This window comes from Pristiophorus japonicus, chromosome Y, assembly GCF_044704955.1.
Source record: "Pristiophorus japonicus isolate sPriJap1 chromosome Y, sPriJap1.hap1, whole genome shotgun sequence".
Taxonomy (NCBI): domain Eukaryota; kingdom Metazoa; phylum Chordata; class Chondrichthyes; family Pristiophoridae; genus Pristiophorus; species Pristiophorus japonicus.
Window position 1 is genome coordinate 21487254 of NC_092011.1, and position 20203 is coordinate 21507456.

The following is a 20203-nucleotide window of genomic DNA, read 5'->3' on the forward strand; positions in this document are numbered from 1 at the left end:
AGCTTAAGTCTGGTCTCTCTCGTCTCCTGCTTTAAGCTCCTAGCTTAAGGTCTGGTCTCTCTCGTCTCCTGTTTTAAGCTCCCAGCTTAAGGTCTGTTCTCTCTCGTCTCCTGCTTTAAGCTCCTAGCTTGAGGTCTTGTCTCTCTCGTGTCCTGCTTTAAGCTCCTAGTTTAAGGTCTCGTCTCTCTCGTGTCCTGCTTTAAGCTCCTAGCTTCACGTTTGGTCTTTCTCGTGTCCTGCTTTAAGCTCCCAGTTTAAGGTCCGGTCTTTCTCCTCTCCTGATTTTAGCTCCTAGCTTAAGGTCTGGTCTCTCTCGTCTCCTGGTTTAAGCTCCCAGTTTAAGGTCTGGTCTCTCTCGTCTCCTGCTTTAAGCTCCTAGCTTAAGGTCTAGTCTCTCTTGTGTCCTGCTTTAAGCTCCTAGTTTAAGGTCCGCTCTCTCTCGTCTCCTGCTTTAAGCTCCTAGCTTAAGGTCTGGTCTCTCTCGTCTCCTGATTTAAGCTCCCAGTTTAAGGTCTGGTCTCTCTCGTCTCCTGCTTTAAGCTCCCAGTTTAAGGTCTAGTCTCTCTCGTGTCCTGCTTTAAGTTCCTAGCTTCAGGTCGAGTCTCTCTCGTGTCCTGCTTTAAGCTCCTAGCTTAAGGTCTGGTCTCTCTCGTCTCCTGCTTTAAGCTCCCAGCTTCAGGTCTGGTGTCTCTCGTCTCCTGATTTAAGTTACCAGTTTAAGGTCTGTACTCTCTCGTGTTCTGCTTTAAGCTCCTAGCTTAAGGTCTGGTCTCTCTCGTCTCCTACTTTAAGCTCCTAGCTTCAGGACTGGTCTCTCTCGTGTCATGCTTCAAGCTCCCAGTTTAAGGTCTAGTCTCTCTCGTGTCCTGCTTTAAGTTCCTAGCTTCAGGTCGAGTCTCTCTCGTGTCCTGCTTTAAGTTCCTAGCTTAAGGTCTGGTCTCTCTCGTCTCCTGCTTTAAGCTCCCAGCTTCAGGTCTGGTCTCTCTCGTCTCCTGATTTAAGTTACCAGTTTAAGGTCTGTACTCTCTCGTGTCCTGCTTTAAGCTCCTAGCTTCAGGTCGAGTCTCTCTCGTGTCCTGTTTTAAGCTCCAAGCTTAAGGTCTGGTCTCTCGTGTCCTGCTTTATGATCCCAGCTTAAGGTCTGGTCTCTCTCCGCTCCTGATTTAAGCACCTAGCTTAAGGTTTGGTCTCTCTCGTGTCCTGATTTAAGCTCCAGTTTAAGGTCCGCTCTCTCTCATGTCCTGCTTTAAGCTCCCAGTTTAAGGTCTAGTCTCTCTCGTGTCCTGCTTTAAGCTCCTAGCTTCACGTTTGGTCTTTCTCGTGTCCTGCTTTAAGCTCCCAGTTTAAGGTCCGGTCTCTCTCCTCTCCTGATTTTAGCACCTAGCTTAAGTCTGGTCTCTCTCGTCTCCTGCTTAAAGCTCCTAGCTTAAGGTCTGGTCTCTCTCGTCTCCTGTTTTAAGCTCCCAGCTTAAGGTCTGTTCTCTCTCGTCTCCTGCTTTAAGCTCCTAGCTTGAGGTCTTGTCTCTCTCGTGTCCTGGTTTAAGCTCCTAGTTTAAGGTCTCGTCTCTCTCGTGTCCTGCTTTAAGCTCCTAGCTTCACGTTTGGTCTTTCTCGTGTCCTGCTTTAAGCTCCCAGTTTAAGGTCCGGTCTCTCTCCTCTCCTGATTTTAGCTCCTAGCTTAAGGTCTGGTCTCTCTCGTCTCCTGATTTAAGCTCGCAGTTTAAGGTCTGGTCTCTCTCGTCTCCTGCTTTAAGCTCCTAGCTTAAGGTCTAGTCTCTCTTTTGTCCTGCTTTAAGCTCTTAGTTTAAGGTCTGCTCTCTCTCGTCTCCTGCTTTAAGCTCCTAGCTTAAGGTCTGGTCTCTCTCGTCTCCTGATTTAAGCTCCCAGTTTAAGGTCTGGTCTCTCTCGTCTCCTGCTTTAAGCTCCCAGTTTAAGGTCTAGTCTCTCTCGTGTCCTGCTTTAAGTTCCTAGCTTCAGGTCGAGTCTCTCTCGTGTCCTGCTTTAAGCTCCTAGCTTAAGGTCTGGTCTCTCTCGTCTCCTGCTTTAAGCTCCCAGCTTCAGGTCTGGTGTCTCTCGTCTCCTGATTTAAGTTACCAGTTTAAGGTCTGTACTCTCTCGTGTTCTGCTTTAAGCTCCTAGCTTAAGGTCTAGTCTCCCTCGTGTCCTGCTTTAAGCTCCCAGTTTAAGGTCTGGTCTATCTCGCGTCCTGCTTTAAGCTCCCAGTTTAAGGTCCACTCTCTCTCGTCTCCTGCTTTAAGCTCCCAGTTTAAGGTCTGGTCTCTCTCGTGTCCTGCTTTAAGCTCCCAGTTTCAAGTCTGGTCTCTCTCGTCTCCTACTTTAAGCTCCTAGCTTCAGGTCTGGTCTCTCTCGTGTCATGCTTCAAGCTCCCAATTTAAGGTCTAGTCTCTCTCGTGTCCTGCTTTAAGTTCCTAGCTTCAGGTCGAGTCTCTCTCGTGTCCTGCTTTAAGCTCCTAGCTTAAGGTCTGGTCTCTCTCGTCTCCTGCTTTAAGCTCCCAGCTTCAGGTCTGGTGTCTCTCGTCTCCTGATTTAAGTTACCAGTTTATGGTCTGTACTCTCTCGTGTCCTGCTTTAAGCTCCCAGTTTAAGGTCCGGTCTCTCTCCTCTCCTGATTTTAGCACCTAGCTTAAGGTCCGGTCTCTCTCGTCTCCTGCTTTAAGCTCCTAGCTTAAGGTCTGGTCTCTCTCGTCTCCTGATTTAAGCTCCTAGCTTAAGGTCTGGTCTCTCTCGTCTCCTGTTTTAAGCTCCCAGTTTAAGCTCTGATCTCTCTCGTGTCCTGCTTTAAGCTCCTAGCTTAAGGTCTGGTCTCTCTCGTGTCCTGCTTTAAGCTCCTAGTTGAAGGTCTGGTCTCTCTCGTCTCCTGATTTAAGTTCCTAGTTTAAGGTCCGCTCTCTCTCGTGTCCTGCTTTAAGCTCCCAGTTTAAGGTCTGGTCTCTCTCGTCTCCTGCTTTTAGCTCCCAGCTTCAGGTCTGGTCTCTCTCGTGTCCTGCTTTAAGCTCCCAGTTTAAGGTCCGGTCTCTCTCGTGTCCTGCTTTAAGCTCCCAGTTTACGGTCCGGTCTCTCTCGTGTCCTGCTTTAAGCTCCCAGTTTCAAGTCTGGTCTCTCACGTCTCCTACTTTAAGCTCCTAGCTTCAGGTCTGGTCTATCTCGTGTCATGCTTCAAGCTCCTAGCTTAAGGTCTAGTCTCTCTCGTCTCCTGCTTTAAGCTCCTAGCTTCAGGTTTGGTCTTTCTCGTATCCTGCTTTAAGCTCCCAGTTTAAGGTCCGGTCTCTCTCCTCTCCTGATTTTAGCACCTAGCTTAAGGTCTGGTCTCTCTCGTCTCCTGCTTTAAGCTCCTAGTTTAAGGTCTGGTCTCTCTCGTCTCCTGTTTTAAGCTCCCAGTTTAAGGTCTGATCTCTCTCATGTCCTGCTTTAAGCTCCTAGCTTAAGGTCTGGTCTCTCTCGTGTCCTGCTTTAAGCTCCCAGTTGAAGGTCTGGTCTCTCTCGTCTCCTGATTTAAGTTCCTAGTTTAAGGTCCGCTCTCTCTCGTGTCCTGCTTTAAGCTCTTAGCTTCAGGTCGAGTCTCTCTCGTGTCCTGTTTTAAGCTCCAAGCTTAAGGTCTGGTCTCTCGTGTCCTTCTTTATGATCCCATACTTAAGGTCTGGTCTCTCTCCTCTCCTGATTTAAGCTACTAGCTTAAGGTCTGGTCTCTCTCGTGTCCTGATTTAAGCTCCCAGTTTAAGGTCCGCTCTCTCTCATGGCCTGCTTTAAGCTCCCAGTTTAAGGTCTAGTCTCTCTCGTGTCCTGCTTTAAGCTCTAAGCTTCACGTTTGATCTTTCTCGTGTCCTGCTTTAAGCTCCCAGTTTAAGGTCCGGTCTCTCTCCTCTCCTGATTTTAGCACCTAGCTTAAGTCTGGTCTCTCTCGTCTCCTGCTTTAAGCTCCTAGCTTAAGGTCTGGTCTCTCTCGTCTCCTGATTTAAGTTCCCAGTTTAAGGTCCGGTCTCTCTCGTGTCCAGCTTTAAGCTCCTAGTTTAAGGTCTAGTCTCTCTCGTGTCCTAATTTAAGCTTCTAGTTTAAGGTCTAGTCTCTCTCGTGTCCTAATTTAAGCTCCCAGTTTAATGTCTGGTCTATCTCGTCTCCTGCTTTAAGCTCCCAGTTTAATGTCTGGTCTCTCTCGTCTCCTGCATTAAGCTCCCAGTTTAAGGTCTGGTCTCTCTCGTCTCCTGCGTTAAGCTCCCAGTTTCAGGTCTGGTCTCTCTCGTGTCCTGCTTTAAGCTCCTAGCTTCAGGTCTGGTCTCTCTCGTGTCCTGATTTGAGCTCCTAGTTTAAGGTCCGCTCTCTCTCGTGTCCTGCTTTACGCTCCTAGCTTAAGGTCTGGTCTCTCTCGTGTCCTGCTTTAAGCTCCCAGTTTACGGTCTGGTCTCTCTCGTCTCCTGCTTTAAGCTCCTAGCTTAAGGTCTGGTCTCTCTCGTCTCCTGCTTTAAGCTCCCGGCTTCAGGTCTGGTGTCTCTCGTCTCCTGATTTAAGTTACCAGTTTAAGGTCTGTACTCTCTCGTGTCCTGCTTTAAGCTCCTAGCTTAAGGTCTAGTCTCTCTCGTGTCCTGCTTTAAGCTCCCAGTTTAAGGTCTGGTCTATCTCGCGTCCTGCTTTCAGCTCCCAGTTTAAGGTCTAGTCTCTCTCGTGTCCTGCTTTAAGCTCCTAGCTTCACGTTTGATCTTTCTCGTGTCCTGCTTTAAGCTCCCAGTTTAAGGTCCGGTCTCTCTCCTCTCCTGATTTTAGCACCTAGCTTAAGTCTGGTCTCTCTCGTCTCCTGCTTTAAGCTCCTAGCTTAAGGTCTGGTCTCTCTCGTCTCCTGTTTTAAGCTCCCAGCTTAAGGTCTGTTCTCTCTCGTCTCCTGCTTTAAGCTCCTAGCTTGAGGTCTTGTCTCTCTCGTGTCCTGCTTTAAGCTCCTAGTTTAAGGTCTCGTCTCTCTCGTGTCCTGCTTTAAGCTCCTAGCTTCACGTTTGGTCTTTCTCGTGTCCTGCTTTAAGCTCCCAGTTTAAGGTCCGGTCTTTCTCCTCTCCTGATTTTAGCTCCTAGCTTAAGGTCTGGTCTCTCTCGTCTCCTGGTTTAAGCTCCCAGTTTAAGGTCTGGTCTCTCTCGTCTCCTGCTTTAAGCTCCTAGCTTAAGGTCTAGTCTCTCTTGTGTCCTGCTTTAAGCTCCTAGTTTAAGGTCCGCTCTCTCTCGTCTCCTGCTTTAAGCTCCTAGCTTAAGGTCTGGTCTCTCTCGTCTCCTGATTTAAGCTCCCAGTTTAAGGTCTGGTCTCTCTCGTCTCCTGCTTTAAGCTCCCAGTTTAAGGTCTAGTCTCTCTCGTGTCCTGCTTTAAGTTCCTAGCTTCAGGTCGAGTCTCTCTCGTGTCCTGCTTTAAGCTCCTAGCTTAAGGTCTGGTCTCTCTCGTCTCCTGCTTTAAGCTCCCAGCTTCAGGTCTGGTGTCTCTCGTCTCCTGATTTAAGTTACCAGTTTAAGGTCTGTACTCTCTCGTGTTCTGCTTTAAGCTCCTAGCTTAAGGTCTGGTCTCTCTCGTCTCCTACTTTAAGCTCCTAGCTTCAGGACTGGTCTCTCTCGTGTCATGCTTCAAGCTCCCAGTTTAAGGTCTAGTCTCTCTCGTGTCCTGCTTTAAGTTCCTAGCTTCAGGTCGAGTCTCTCTCGTGTCCTGCTTTAAGTTCCTAGCTTAAGGTCTGGTCTCTCTCGTCTCCTGCTTTAAGCTCCCAGCTTCAGGTCTGGTCTCTCTCGTCTCCTGATTTAAGTTACCAGTTTAAGGTCTGTACTCTCTCGTGTCCTGCTTTAAGCTCCTAGCTTCAGGTCGAGTCTCTCTCGTGTCCTGTTTTAAGCTCCAAGCTTAAGGTCTGGTCTCTCGTGTCCTGCTTTATGATCCCAGCTTAAGGTCTGGTCTCTCTCCGCTCCTGATTTAAGCACCTAGCTTAAGGTTTGGTCTCTCTCGTGTCCTGATTTAAGCTCCAGTTTAAGGTCCGCTCTCTCTCATGTCCTGCTTTAAGCTCCCAGTTTAAGGTCTAGTCTCTCTCGTGTCCTGCTTTAAGCTCCTAGCTTCACGTTTGGTCTTTCTCGTGTCCTGCTTTAAGCTCCCAGTTTAAGGTCCGGTCTCTCTCCTCTCCTGATTTTAGCACCTAGCTTAAGTCTGGTCTCTCTCGTCTCCTGCTTAAAGCTCCTAGCTTAAGGTCTGGTCTCTCTCGTCTCCTGTTTTAAGCTCCCAGCTTAAGGTCTGTTCTCTCTCGTCTCCTGCTTTAAGCTCCTAGCTTGAGGTCTTGTCTCTCTCGTGTCCTGGTTTAAGCTCCTAGTTTAAGGTCTCGTCTCTCTCGTGTCCTGCTTTAAGCTCCTAGCTTCACGTTTGGTCTTTCTCGTGTCCTGATTTAAGCTCCCAGTTTAAGGTCCGGTCTCTCTCCTCTCCTGATTTTAGCTCCTAGCTTAAGGTCTGGTCTCTCTCGTCTCCTGATTTAAGCTCCCAATTTAAGGTCTGGTCTCTCTCGTCTCCTGCTTTAAGCTCCTAGCTTAAGGTCTAGTCTCTCTTTTGTCCTGCTTTAAGCTCTTAGTTTAAGGTCTGCTCTCTCTCGTCTCCTGCTTTAAGCTCCTAGCTTAAGGTCTGGTCTCTCTCGTCTCCTGATTTAAGCTCCCAGTTTAAGGTCTGGTCTCTCTCGTCTCCTGCTTTAAGCTCCCAGTTTAAGGTCTAGTCTCTCTCGTGTCCTGCTTTAAGTTCCTAGCTTCAGGTCGAGTCTCTCTCGTGTCCTGCTTTAAGCTCCTAGCTTAAGGTCTGGTCTCTCTCGTCTCCTGCTTTAAGCTCCCAGCTTCAGGTCTGGTGTCTCTCGTCTCCTGATTTAAGTTACCAGTTTAAGGTCTGTACTCTCTCGTGTTCTGCATTAAGCTCCTAGCTTAAGGTCTAGTCTCCCTCGTGTCCTGCTTTAAGATCCCAGTTTAAGGTCTGGTCTATCTCGCGTCCTGCTTTAAGCTCCCAGTTTAAGGTCCACTCTCTCTCGTCTCCTGCTTTAAGCTCCCAGTTTAAGGTCCGGTCTCTCTCGTGTCCTGCTTTAAGCTCCCAGTTTCAAGTCTGGTCTCTCTCGTCTCCTACTTTAAGCTCCTAGCTTCAGGTCTGGTCTCTCTCGTGTCATGCTTCAAGCTCCCAATTTAAGGTCTAGTCTCTCTCGTGTCCTGCTTTAAGTTCCTAGCTTCAGGTCGAGTCTCTCTCGTGTCCTGCTTTAAGCTCCCAGTTGAAGGTCTGGTCTCTCTCGTCTCCTGATTTAAGTTCCTAGTTTAAGGTCCGCTCTCTCTCGTGTCCTGCTTTAAGCTCTTAGCTTCAGGTCGAGTCTCTCTCGTGTCCTGTTTTAAGCTCCAAGCTTAAGGTCTGGTCTCTCGTGTCCTTCTTTATGATCCCATACTTAAGGTCTGGTCTCTCTCCTCTCCTGATTTAAGCTACTAGCTTAAGGTCTGGTCTCTCTCGTGTCCTGATTTAAGCTCCCAGTTTAAGGTCCGCTCTCTCTCATGGCCTGCTTTAAGCTCCCAGTTTAAGGTCTAGTCTCTCTCGTGTCCTGCTTTAAGCTCTAAGCTTCACGTTTGATCTTTCTCGTGTCCTGCTTTAAGCTCCCAGTTTAAGGTCCGGTCTCTCTCCTCTCCTGATTTTAGCACCTAGCTTAAGTCTGGTCTCTCTCGTCTCCTGCTTTAAGCTCCTAGCTTAAGGTCTGGTCTCTCTCGTCTCCTGATTTAAGTTCCCAGTTTAAGGTCCGGTCTCTCTCGTGTCCAGCTTTAAGCTCCTAGTTTAAGGTCTAGTCTCTCTCGTGTCCTAATTTAAGCTTCTAGTTTAAGGTCTAGTCTCTCTCGTGTCCTAATTTAAGCTCCCAGTTTAATGTCTGGTCTATCTCGTCTCCTGCTTTAAGCTCCCAGTTTAATGTCTGGTCTCTCTCGTCTCCTGCATTAAGCTCCCAGTTTAAGGTCTGGTCTCTCTCGTCTCCTGCGTTAAGCTCCCAGTTTCAGGTCTGGTCTCTCTCGTGTCCTGCTTTAAGCTCCTAGCTTCAGGTCTGGTCTCTCTCGTGTCCTGATTTAAGCTCCTAGTTTAAGGTCCGCTCTCTCTCGTGTCCTGCTTTACGCTCCTAGCTTAAGGTCTGGTCTCTCTCGTGTCCTGCTTTAAGCTCCCAGTTTACGGTCTGGTCTCTCTCGTCTCCTGCTTTAAGCTCCTAGCTTAAGGTCTGGTCTCTCTCGTCTCCTGCTTTAAGCTCCCGGCTTCAGGTCTGGTGTCTCTCGTCTCCTGATTTAAGTTACCAGTTTAAGGTCTGTACTCTCTCGTGTCCTGCTTTAAGCTCCTAGCTTAAGGTCTAGTCTCTCTCGTGTCCTGCTTTAAGCTCCCAGTTTAAGGTCTGGTCTATCTCGCGTCCTGCTTTCAGCTCCCAGTTTAGGGTCTAGTCTCTCTCGTGTCCTGCTTTAAGCTCCTAGCTTCACGTTTGGTCTTTCTCGTGTCCTGCTTTAAGCTCCCAGTTTAAGGTCCGGTCTCTCTCCTCTCCTGATTTTAGCACCTAGCTTAAGTCTGGTCTCTCTCGTCTCCTGCTTTAAGCTCCTAGCTTAAGGTCTGGTCTCTCTCGTCTCCTGTTTTAAGCTCCCAGCTTAAGGTCTGTTCTCTCTCGTCTCCTGCTTTAAGCTCCTAGCTTGAGGTCTTGTCTCTCTCGTCTCCTGCTTTAAGCTCCTAGTTTAAGGTCTCGTCTCTCTCGTGTCCTGCTTTAAGCTCCTAGCTTCACGTTTGGTCTTTCTCGTGTCCTGCTTTAAGCTCCCAGTTTAAGGTCCGGTCTTTCTCCTCTCCTGATTTTAGCTCCTAGCTTAAGGTCTGGTCTCTCTCGTCTCCTGATTTAAGCTCCCAGTTTAAGGTCTGGTCTCTCTCGTCTCCTGCTTTAAGCTCCTAGCTTAAGGTCTAGTCTCTCTTGTGTCCTGCTTTAAGCTCCTAGTTTAAGGTCCGCTCTCTCTCGTCTCCTGCTTTAAGCTCCTAGCTTAAGGTCTGGTCTCTCTCGTCTCCTGATTTAAGCTCCCAGTTTAAGGTCTGGTCTCTCTCGTCTCCTGCTTTAAGCTCCCAGTTTAAGGTCTAGTCTCTCTCGTGTCCTGCTTTAAGTTCCTAGCTTCAGGTCGAGTCTCTCTCGTGTCCTGCTTTAAGCTCCTAGCTTAAGGTCTGGTCTCTCTCGTCTCCTGCTTTAAGCTCCCAGCTTCAGGTCTGGTGTCTCTCGTCTCCTGATTTAAGTTACCAGTTTAAGGTCTGTACTCTCTCGTGTTCTGCTTTAAGCTCCTAGCTTAAGGTCTGGTCTCTCTCGTCTCCTACTTTAAGCTCCTAGCTTCAGGACTGGTCTCTCTCGTGTCATGCTTCAAGCTCCCAGTTTAAGGTCTAGTCTCTCTCGTGTCCTGCTTTAAGTTCCTAGCTTCAGGTCGAGTCTCTCTCGTGTCCTGCTTTAAGTTCCTAGCTTCAGGTCTGGTCTCTCTCGTCTCCTGATTTAAGTTACCAGTTTAAGGTCTGTACTCTCTCGTGTCCTGCTTTAAGCTCCTAGCTTCAGGTCGAGTCTCTCTCGTGTCCTGTTTTAAGCTCCAAGCTTAAGGTCTGGTCTCTCGTGTCCTGCTTTATGATCCCAGCTCAAGGTCTGGTCTCTCTCCGCTCCTGATTTAAGCACCTAGCTTAAGGTTTGGTCTCTCTTGTGTCCTGATTTAAGCTCCAGTTTAAGGTCCGCTCTCTCTCATGTCCTGCTTTAAGCTCCCAGTTTAAGGTCTAGTCTCTCTCGTGTCCTGCTTTAAGCTCCTAGCTTCACGTTTGGTCTTTCTCGTGTCCTGCTTTAAGCTCCCAGTTTAAGGTCCGGTCTCTCTCCTCTCCTGATTTTAGCACCTAGCTTAAGTCTGGTCTCTCTCGTCTCCTGCTTAAAGCTCCTAGCTTAAGGTCTGGTCTCTCTCGTCTCCTGTTTTAAGCTCCCAGCTTAAGGTCTGTTCTCTCTCGTCTCCTGCTTTAAGCTCCTAGCTTGAGGTCTTGTCTCTCTCGTGTCCTGGTTTAATCTCCTAGGTAAAGGTCTCGTCTCTCTCGTGTCCTGCTTTAAGCTCCTAGCTTCACGTTTGGTCTTTCTCGTGTCCTGATTTAAGCTCCCAGTTTAAGGTCCGGTCTCTCTCCTCTCCTGATTTTAGCTCCTAGCTTAAGGTCTGGTCTCTCTCGTCTCCTGATTTAAGCTCCCAATTTAAGGTCTGGTCTCTCTCGTCTCCTGCTTTAAGCTCCTAGCTTAAGGTCTAGTCTCTCTTTTGTCCTGCTTTAAGCTCTTAGTTTAAGGTCTGCTCTCTCTCGTCTCCTGCTTTAAGCTCCTAGCTTAAGGTCTGGTCTCTCTCGTCTCCTGATTTAAGCTCCCAGTTTAAGGTCTGGTCTCTCTCGTCTCCTGCTTTAAGCTCCCAGTTTAAGGTCTAGTCTCTCTCGTGTCCTGCTTTAAGTTCCTAGCTTCAGGTCGAGTCTCTCTCGTGTCCTGCTTTAAGCTCCTAGCTTAAGGTCTGGTCTCTCTCGTCTCCTGATTTAAGCTCCCAGCTTCAGGTCTGGTGTCTCTCGTCTCCTGATTTAAGTTACCAGTTTAAGGTCTGTACTCTCTCGTGTTCTGCTTTAAGCTCCTAGCTTAAGGTCTAGTCTCCCTCGTGTCCTGCTTTAAGCTCCCAGTTTAAGGTCTGGTCTATCTCGCGTCCTGCTTTAAGCTCCCAGTTTAAGGTCCACTCTCTCTCGTCTCCTGCTTTAAGCTCCCAGTTTAAGGTCCGGTCTCTCTCGTGTCCTGCTTTAAGCTCCCAGTTTCAAGTCTGGTCTCTCTCGTCTCCTACTTTAAGCTCCTAGCTTCAGGTCTGGTCTCTCTCGTGTCATGCTTCAAGCTCCCAATTTAAGGTCTAGTCTCTCTCGTGTCCTGCTTTAAGTTCCTAGCTTCAGGTCGAGTCTCTCTCGTGTCCTGCTTTAAGCTCCTAGCTTAAGGTCTGGTCTCTCTCGTCTCCTGCTTTAAGCTCCCAGCTTCAGGTCTGGTGTCTCTCGTCTCCTGATTTAAGTTACCAGTTTATGGTCTGTACTCTCTCGTGTCCTGCTTTAAGCTACTAGCTTAAGGTCTAGTCTCTCTCGTGTCCTGCTTTAAGCTCCGAGTTTAAGGTCTGGTCTATCTCGCGTCCTGCTTTAAGTTCCCAGTTTAAGGTCCGCTCTCTCTCGTCTCCTGCTTTAAGCTCCCAGTTTAAGTTCCGGTCTCTCTCGTGTCCTGCTTTAAGCTCCCAGTTTCAAGTCTGGTCTCTCACGTCTCCTAATTTAAGCTCCTAGCTTCAGGTCTGGTCTCTCTCGTGTCATGCTTCAAGCTCCTAGCTTAAGGTCTAGTCTCTCTCGTCTCCTGCTTTAAGCTCCTAGCTTCAGGTTTGGTCTTTCTCGTGTCCTGCTTTAAGCTCCCAGTTTAAGGTCCGGTCTCTCTCCTCTCCTGATTTTAGCACCTAGCTTCAGGTCCGGTCTCTCTCCTCTCCTGCTTTAAGCTCCTAGCTTAAGGTCTGGTCTCTCTCGTCTCCTGATTTAAGCTCCTAGCTTAAGGTCTGGTCTCTCTCGTCTCCTGTTTTAAGCTCCCAGTTTAAGCTCTGATCTCTCTCGTGTCCTGCTTTAAGCTCCTAGCTTAAGGTCTGGTCTCTCTCGTGTCCTGCTTTAAGCTCCCAGTTGAAGGTCTGGTCTCTCTCGTCTCCTGATTTAAGTTCCTAGTTTAAGGTCCGCTCTCTCTCGTGTCCTGCTTTAAGCTCCCAGTTTAAGGTCTGGTCTCTCTCGTCTCCTGCTTTTAGCTCCCAGCTTCAGGTCTGGTCTCTCTCGTGTCCTGCTTTAAGCTCCCAGTTTAAGGTCCGGTCTCTCTCGTGTCCTGCTTTAAGCTCCCAGTTTACGGTCCGGTCTCTCTCGTGTCCTGCTTTAAGCTCCCAGTTTCAAGTCTGGTCTCTCACGTCTCCTACTTTAAGCTCCTAGCTTCAGGTCTGGTCTATCTCGTGTCATGCTTCAAGCTCCTAGCTTAAGGTCTAGTCTCTCTCGTCTCCTGCTTTAAGCTCCTAGCTTCAGGTTTGGTCTTTCTCGTGTCCTGCTTTAAGCTCCCAGTTTAAGGTCCGGTCTCTCTCCTCTCCTGATTTTAGCACCTAGCTTAAGGTCTGGTCTCTCTCGTCTCCTGCTTTAAGCTCCTAGTTTAAGGTCTGGTCTCTCTCGTCTCCTGTTTTAAGCTCCCAGTTTAAGGTCTGATCTCTCTCATGTCCTGCTTTCAGCTCCTAGCTTAAGGTCTGGTCTCTCTCGTGTCCTGCTTTAAGCTCCCAGTTGAAGGTCTGGTCTCTCTCGTCTCCTGATTTAAGTTCCTAGTTTAAGGTCCGCTCTCTCTCGTGTCCTGCTTTAAGCTCTTAGCTTCAGGTCGAGTCTCTCTCGTGTCCTGTTTTAAGCTCCAAGCTTAAGGTCTGGTCTCTCGTGTCCTTCTTTATGATCCCATACTTAAGGTCTGGTCTCTCTCCTCTCCTGATTTAAGCTACTAGCTTAAGGTCTGGTCTCTCTCGTGTCCTGATTTAAGCTCCCAGTTTAAGGTCCGCTCTCTCTCATGGCCTGCTTTAAGCTCCCAGTTTAAGGTCTAGTCTCTCTCGTGTCCTGCTTTAAGCTCTAAGCTTCACGTTTGATCTTTCTCGTGTCCTGCTTTAAGCTCCCAGTTTAAGGTCCGGTCTCTCTCCTCTCCTGATTTTAGCACCTAGCTTAAGTCTGGTCTCTCTCGTCTCCTGCTTTAAGCTCCTAGCTTAAGGTCTGGTCTCTCTCGTCTCCTGTTTTAAGCTCCCAGCTTAAGGTCTGATCTCTCTCGTCTCCTGCTTTAAGCTCCTAGCTTAAGGTCTGTACTCTCTCGTGTCCTGCTTTAAGCTCCTAGCTTAAGGTCTAGTCTCTCTCGTGTCCTGCTTTAAGCTCCCAGTTATTGGTCTGGTCTATCTCGTGTCCTGCTTTAAATTCCCAGTTTAAGGTCAGCTCTGTCTCGTCTCCTGCTTTAAGCTCCCAGTTTAAGGTCCGGTCTCTCTCGTGTCCTGCTTTAAGCTCCCAGTTTCAAGTCTGGTCTCTCTCCTCTCCTACTTTAAGCTCCTAGCTTCAGGTCTGGTCTCTCTCGTGTCCTGCTTCAAGCTCCTAGCTTAAGGTCTAGTCTCTCTCGTCTCCTGCTTTAAGCTCCTAGCTTCAGGTTTGGTCTTTCACGTGTCCTGCTTTAAGCTCCCAGTTTAAGGTCCGGTCTCTCTCCTCTCCTGATTTTAGCACCTAGCTTAAGGTCTGGTCTCTCTCCTCTCCTGCTTTAAGCTCCTAGCTTAAGGTCTGGTCTCTCTCGTCTCCTGCTTTAAGCTCCTAGCTTAAGGTCTGGTCTCTCTCGTCTCCTGTTTTAAGCTTCCAGTTTAAGGTCCGCTCTCTCTCGTGTCCTGCTTTAAGCTCCTAGATTAAGGTCTGGTCTCTCTCGTGTCCTGCTTTAAGCTCCCAGTTGAAGGTCTGGTCTCTCTCGTCTCCTGATTTAAGTTCCTAGTTTAAGGTCCGCTCTCTCTCGTGTCCAGCTTTAAGCTCCCAGTTTAAGGTCTGGTCTCTCTCGTCTCCTGCTTTAAGCTCCTAGCTTCAGGTCTGGTCTCTCTCGTGTCCTGCATTAAGCTCCCAGTTTAAGGTCCGGTCTCTCTCGTGTCCTGCTTTAAGCTCCCAGTTTAAGGTCCGGTCTCTCTCGTGTCCTGCTTTAAGCTCCCAGTTTAAGGTCCGCTCTCTCTCGTGTCCTGCTTTAAGCTCCCAGTTTAAGGTCCGGTCTCTCTCGTGTCCTGCTTTTAGCTCCCAGTTTAAGGTCTGGTCTCTCTCGTGTCCTGCTTTAAGCTCCCAGTTTAAGGTCTGATCTCTCTCGTCTCCTGATTTAAGTTCCCAGTTTAAGGTCTGGCCTCTCTTGTCTCCTGCTTTAAGCTCCCACTTTAAGGTCTGGTCTCTCTCGTCTCCTGATTTAAGTTCCCAGTTTAAGGTCCAGTCTCTCTCGTGTCCAGCTTTAAGCTCCTAGCTTAAGGTCTGGTCTCTCTCGTGTCCTGCTTTAAGCTCCTAGCTTCAGGTTTGGTCTTTCTCGTCTCCTGCTTTAAGCTCCTAGTTTAAGGTCCGGTCTCTCTCTTCTCCTGCTTTAATCTCCTAGCTTAATGACTGGTCTCCCTCGTCTCCTGATTTAAGCTCCTAGTTTAAGGTCGCCTCTCTCTCATGTCCTGCTTTAAACTCCTAGCTTAAGGTCTAGTCTCTCTCGTGTCCTAATTTAAGCTCCTAGTTTAAGGTCTAGTCTCTCTCGTGTCCTAATTTAAGCTCCTAGTTTAAGGTCCGGTCTCTCTCGTGTCCTTCTTTAAGCTACCAGTTTAAGGTCTGGTCTCTCTCGTCTCCTGCTTTAAGCTCCCAGCTTCAGGTCTGGTCTCTCTCGTCTCCTGATTTAAGTTACCAGTTTAAGGTCTGTACTCTCTCGTGTCCTGCTTTAAGCTTCTAGCTTCAGGTCGAGTCTCTCTCGTGTCCTGTTTTAAGCTCCAAGCTTAAGGTCTGGTCTCTCGTGTCCTGCTTTATGATCCCAGCTTAAGGTCTGGTCTCTCTCCTCTCCTGATTTAAGCACCTAGCTTAAGGTTTGGTCTCTCTCGTGTCCTGATTTAAGCTCCAGTTTAAGGTCCGCTCTCTCTCATGTCCTGCTTTAAGCTCCCAGTTTAAGGTCTAGTCTCTCTCGTGTCCTGCTTTAAGCTCCTAGCTTCACGTTTGGTCTTTCTCGTGTCCTGCTTTAAGCTCCCAGTTTAAGGTCCGGTCTCTCTCCTCTCCTGATTTTAGCACCTAGCTTAAGTCTGGTCTCTCTCGTCTCCTGCTTTAAGCTCCTAGCTTAAGGTCTGGTCTCTCTCGTCTCCTGTTTTAAGCTCCCAGCTTAAGGTCTGTTCTCTCTCATCTCCTGCTTTAAGCTCCTAGCTTGAGGTCTTGTCTCTCTCGTGTCCTGCTTTAAGCTCCTAGTTTAAGGTCTCGTCTCTCTCGTGTCCTGCTTTAAGCTCCTAGCTTCACGTTTGGTCTTTCTCGTGTCCAGCTTTAAGCTCCCAGTTTACGGTCTGGTCTCTCTCGTCTCCTGCTTTAAGCTCCTAGCTTAAGGTCTGGTCTCTCTTGTGTCCTGCTTTAAGCTCCCAGTTTAAGGTCCGGTCTCTCTCGTGTCCTTCTTTAATCTCCCAGTTTAAGGTCCGGTCTATTTCGTCTCCTGCTTTAAGTTCCCAGTTTAAGGTCTGGTCTCTTGTCGTGTCCTGCTTTAAGCTCCCAGTTTAAGGTCCGGATTCTCTCCTCTCCTGCTTTAAGATCCCAGTTTAATGTCCGGTCTCTCTCGAGTCCTGCTTTAAGCTCCTAGCTTCAGGTTTGGTCTTTCTCGTGTCCTGCTTTAAGCTCCCAGCTTCAGGTCTGGTCTCTCTCGTCTCCTGATTTAAGTTACCAGTTTAAGGTCTGTACTCTCTCGTGTCCTGCTTTAAGCTCCTAGCTTCAGGTCGAGTCTCTCTCGTGTCCTGTTTTAAGCTCCAAGCTTAAGGTCTGGTCTCTCGTGTCCTGCTTTATGATCCCAGCTTAAGGTCTGGTCTCTCTCCTCTCCTGATTTAAGCACCTAGCTTAAGGTTTGGTCTCTCTCGTGTCCTGATTTAAGCTCCAGTTTAAGGTCCGCTCTCTCTCATGTCCTGCTTTAAGCTCCCAGTTTAAGGTCTAGTCTCTCTCGTGTCCTGCTTTAAGTTCCTAGCTTCAGGTCGAGTCTCTCTCGTGTCCTGCTTTAAGCTCCTAGCTTAAGGTCTGGTCTCTCTCGTCTCCTGCTTTAAGCTCCCAGCTTCAGGTCTGGTGTCTCTCGTCTTCTGATTTAAGTTACCAGTTTAAGGTCTGTACTCTCTCGTGTCCTGCTTTAAGCTCCTAGCTTAAGGTCTAGTCTCTCTCGTGTCCCGCTTTAAGCTCCCAGTTTAAGGTCTGGTCTATCTCGCGTCCTGCTTTAAGCTCCCAGTTTAAGGTCCGCTCTCTCTCGTCTCCTGCTTTAAGCTCCCAGTTTAAGGTCCGGTTTCTCTCGTGTCCTGCTTTAAGCTCCCAGTTTCAAGTCTGGTCTCTCTCGTCTCCTACTTTAAGCTCCTAGCTTCAGGTCTGGTCTCTCTCGTGTCATGCTTCAAGCTCCCAGTTTAAGGTCTAGTCTCTCTCGTGTCCTGCTTTAAGTTCCTAGCTTCAGGTCGAGTCTCTCTCGTGTCCTGCTTTAAGTTCCTAGCTTAAGGTCTGGTCTCTCTCGTCTCCTGCTTTAAGCTCCCAGCTTCAGGTCTGGTCTCTCTCGTCTCCTGATTTAAGTTACCAGTTTAAGGTCTGTACTCTCTCGTGTCCTGCTTTAAGCTCCTAGCTTCAGGTCGAGTCTCTCTCGTGTCCTGTTTTAAGCTCCAAGCTTAAGGTCTGGTCTCTCGTGTCCTGCTTTATGATCCCAGCTTAAGGTCTGGTCTCTCTCCTCTCCTGATTTAAGCACCTAGCTTAAGGTTTGGTCTCTCTCGTGTCCTGATTTAAGCTCCAGGTTAAGGTCCGCTCTCTCTCATGTCCTGCTTTAAGCTCCCAGTTTAAGGTCTAGTCTCTCTCGTGTCCTGCTTTAAGCTCCTAGCTTCACGTTTGGTCTTTCTCGTGTCCTGCTTTAAGCTCCCAGTTTAAGGTCCGGTCTCTCTCCTCTCCTGATTTTAGCACCTAGCTTAAGTCTGGTCTCTCTCGTCTCCTGCTTTAAGCTCCTAGCTTAAGGTCTGGTCTCTCTCGTCTCTTGTTTTAAGCTCCCAGCTTAAGGTCTGTTCTCTCTCGTCTCCTGCTTTAAGCTCCTAGCTTGAGGTCTTGTCTCTCTCGTGTCCTGCTTTAAGCTCCTAGTTTAAGGTCTCGTCTCTCTCGTGTCCTGCTTTAAGCTCCTAGCTTCACGTTTGGTCTTTCTCGTATCCTGCTTTAAGCTCCCAGTTTAAGGTCCGGTCTCTCTCCTTTCCTGATTTTAGCTCCTAGCTTAAGGTCTGGTCTCTCTCGTCTCCTGATTTAAGCTCCCAGTTTAAGGTCTGGTCTCTCTCGTCTCCTGCTTTAAGCTCCTAGCTTAAGGTCTAGTCTCTCTTGTGTCCTGCTTTAAGCTCCTAGTTTAAGGTCCGCTCTCTCTCGTCTCCTGCTTTAAGCTCCTCGCTTAAGGTCTGGTCTCTCTCGTCTCCTGATTTAAGCTCCCAGTTTAAGGTCTGGTCTCTCTCGTCTCCTGCTTTAAGCTCCCAGTTTAAGGTCTAGTCTCTCTCGTGTCCTGCTTTAAGTTCCTAGCTTCAGGTCGAGTCTCTCTCGTGTCCTGCTTTAAGCTCCTAGCTTAAGGTCTGGTCTCTCTCGTCTACTGCTTTAAGCTCCCAGCTTCAGGTCTGGTGTCTCTCGTCTCCTGATTTAAGTTACCAGTTTAAGGTCTGTACTCTCTCGTGTTCTGCTTTAAGCTCCTAGCTTAAGGTCTGGTCTCTCTCGTCTCCTACTTTAAGCTCCTAGCTTCAGGACTGGTCTCTCTCATGTCATGCTTCAAGCTCCCAGTTTAAGGTCTAGTCTCTCTCGTGTCCTGCTTTAAGTTCCTAGCTTCAGGTCGAGTCTCTTTCGTGTCCTGCTTTAAGTTCCTAGCTTAAGGTCTGGTCTCTCTCGTCTCCTGCTTTAAGCTCCCAGCTTCAGGTCTGGTCTCTCTCGTCTCCTGATTTAAGTTACCAGTTTAAGGTCTGTACTCTCTCGTGTCCTGCTTTAAGCTCCTAGCTTCAGGTCGAGTCTCTCTCGTGTCCTGTTTTAAGCTCCAAGCTTAAGGTCTGGTCTCTCGTGTCCTGCTTTATGATCCCAGCTTAAGGTCTGGTCTCTCTCCGCTCCTGATTTAAGCACCTAGCTTAAGGTTTGGTCTCTCTCGTGTCCTGATTTAAGCTCCAGTTTAAGGTCCGCTCTCTCTCATGTCCTGCTTTAAGCTCCCAGTTTAAGGTCTAGTCTCTCTCGTGTCCTGCTTTAAGCTCCTAGCTTCACGTTTGGTCTTTCTCGTGTCCTGCTTTAAGCTCCCAGTTTAAGGTCCGGTCTCTCTCCTCTCCTGATTTTAGCACCTAGCTTAAGTCTGGTCTCTCTCGTCTCCTGCTTAAAGCTCCTAGCTTAAGGTCTGGTCTCTCTCGTCTCCTGTTTTAAGCTCCCAGCTTAAGGTCTGTTCTCTCTCGTCTCCTGCTTTAAGCTCCTAGCTTGAGGTCTTGTCTCTCTCGTGTCCTGGTTTAAGCTCCTAGTTTAAGGTCTCGTCTCTCTCGTGTCCTGCTTTAAGCTCCTAGCTTCACGTTTGGTCTTTCTCGTGTCCTGCTTTAAGCTCCCAGTTTAAGGTCCGGTCTCTCTCCTCTCCTGATTTTAGCTCCTAGCTTAAGGTCTGGTCTCTCTCGTCTCCTGATTTAAGCTCGCAGTTTAAGGTCTGGTCTCTCTCGTCTCCTGCTTTAAGCTCCTAGCTTAAGGTCTAGTCTCTCTTTTGTCCTGCTTTAAGCTCTTAGTTTAAGGTCTGCTCTCTCTCGTCTCCTGCTTTAAGCTCCTAGCTTAAGGTCTGGTCTCTCTCGTCTCCTGATTTAAGCTCCCAGTTTAAGGTCTGGTCTCTCTCGTCTCCTGCTTTAAGCTCCCAGTTTAAGGTCTAGTCTCTCTCGTGTCCTGCTTTAAGTTCCTAGCTTCAGGTCGAGTCTCTCTCGTGTCCTGCTTTAAGCTCCTAGCTTAAGGTCTGGTCTCTCTCGTCTCCTGCTTTAAGCTCCCAGCTTCAGGTCTGGTGTCTCTCGTCTCCTGATGTAAGTTACCAGTTTAAGGTCTGTACTCTCTCGTGTTCTGCTTTAAGCTCCTAGCTTAAGGTCTAGTCTCTCTCGTGTCCTGCTTTAAGCTCCCAGTTTAAGGTCTGGTCTATCTCGCGTCCTGCTTTAAGCTCCCAGTTTAAGGTCCGCTCTCTCTCGTCTCCTGCTTTAAGCTCCCGGTTTAAGGTCCGGTCTCTCTCGTGTCCTGCTTTAAGCTCCCAGTTTCAAGTCTGGTCTCTCTCGTCTCCTACTTTAAGCTCCTAGCTTCAGGTCTGGTCTCTCTCGTGTCATGCTTCAAGCTCCCAGTTTAAGGTCTAGTCTCTCTCGTGTCCTGCTTTAAGTTCCTAGCTTCAGGTCGAGTCTCTCTCGTGTCCTGCTTTAAGCTCCCAGCTTAAGGTCCGGTCTCTCTCGTCTCCTGCTTTAAGCTCCCAGCTTCATGTCTGGTGTCTCTCGTCTCCTGATTTAAGTTACCAGTTTAAGGTCTGTACTCTCTCGTGTCCTGCTTTAAGCTCCTAGCTTAAGGTCTAGTCTCTCTCGTGTCCTGCTTTAACCTCCGAGTTTAAGGTCTGGTCTATCTCGCGTCCTGTTTTAAGTTCCCAGTTTAAGTTCCGCTCTCTCTCGTCTCCTGCTTTAAGCTCCCAGTTTAAGGTCCGGTCTCTCTCGTGTCCTGCTTTAAGCTCCCAGTTTCAAGTCTGGTCTCTCACGTCTCCTAATTTAAGCTCCTAGCTTCAGGTCTGGTCTCTCTTGTGTCATGCTTCAAGCTCCTAGCTTAAGGTCTAGTCTCTCTCGTCTCCTGCTTTAAGCTCCTAGCTTCAGGTTTGGTCTTTCTCGTGTCCTGCTTTAAGCTCCCAGTTTAAGGTCCGGTCTCTCTCCTCTCCTGATTTTAGCACCTAGCTTAAGGTCCGGTCTCACTCCTCTCCTGCTTTAAGCTCCTAGCTTAAGGTCTGGTCTCTCTCGTCTCCTGATTTAAGCTCCTAGCTTAAGGTCTGGTCTCTCTCGTCTCCTGTTTTAAGCTCGCAGTTTAAGCTCTGATCTCTCTCGTGTCCTGCTTTAAGCTCCTAGCTTAAGGTCTGGTCTCTCTCGTGTCCTGCTTTAAGCTCCCAGTTGAAGGTCTGGTCTCTCTCGTCTCCTGATTTAAGTTCCTAGTTTAAGGTCCGCTCTCTCTCGTGTCCTGCTTTAAGCTCCCAGTTTAAGGTCTGGTCTCTCTCGTCTCCTGCATTTAGCTCCCAGCTTCAGGTCTGGTCTCTCTCGTGTCCTGCTTTAAGCTTCTAGCTTAAGGTCTGGTCTCTCTCGTCTCCTGCTTTAAGCTCCCGGCTTCAGGTCTGGTGTCTCTCGTCTCCTGATTTAAGTTACCAGTTTAAGGTCTGTACTCTCTCGTGTCCTGCTTTAA